Consider the following 837-nt stretch of genomic DNA (forward strand, 5'->3'; position numbering starts at 1 on the left):
CGGGAGGGCCCGGCCTTACCTGGCAGCGGAGCAGCAGCAGCAGGAGGCCGAGGAGGCTCGCCCGGGGCATCTCTCCACAGGGCTGCCCCCCGCGCGGGGTGCCGGCTTCCTAGGGGCCCTGGGCGGCTCCTCCGCCCCGGAGGTGCAGGCTCGGGCGCGTGGGCAACCCTGCGCGAGAGGCGGCTGCTGCGGACGCCGCCGGCACCGCTGCCGCAGAACCCCGGGGCCCTGCGCCGGCGCCCGCGACGCCCGGCCCGGGGGCAGCCGGAGGCGCGTGCTGGCGCCGGTGGGTGTTTGCCGCCCGGCCCCGCTCGCTCCCACGCAAACCCGGCTCACGAGGAGCCCTAATTCCCTGCCTCCTGCCCTAAGCCGGTTACAGGGCTCCTGAGGGGGATTTGGGCTCTGCTGACAAGGGGGCCATTCTCCGGGCGCCCCGCGGCATGGCGCGGCCCCCGGTCCGGCCCCCCGGCACTGCCGCGCTCCCAGGGCTYGCTGCACTGCCCCGCACCTATTTTTATCCCTGGGAAAGTCGTCTCTGCTCGGAGCTGCCGCCGGCTGCCGGAGAGGCTCATTAATCGGCGCCGGCTCTGTGGACGCGGCTGGCGGGGCTGCGCCAGGGGCTCGCTGCTCCGGCGGAGCGCACCTGCCCCACGCCGGCATCCCTGCTGGTGGCACGGCCCCAGCCCCACACCACCATCCCTGCTGGTGGCATGGCCCCAGCCCCACACCACCATCCCTGCCAGTGGCACAGCCCCAGCCCCACACCACCATCCCCACTGACATCACGGCCCCAGCCCCACACCACCATCCCTGCCGGTATCACTGCCCCAGCCCCAC

This window comes from Rhea americana, unplaced genomic scaffold, assembly GCF_003343005.1.
Source record: "Rhea americana isolate MKP2758 unplaced genomic scaffold, rheAme1 scaffold_402, whole genome shotgun sequence".
In the NCBI taxonomy this organism is placed as follows: Eukaryota; Metazoa; Chordata; class Aves; order Rheiformes; family Rheidae; genus Rhea; species Rhea americana.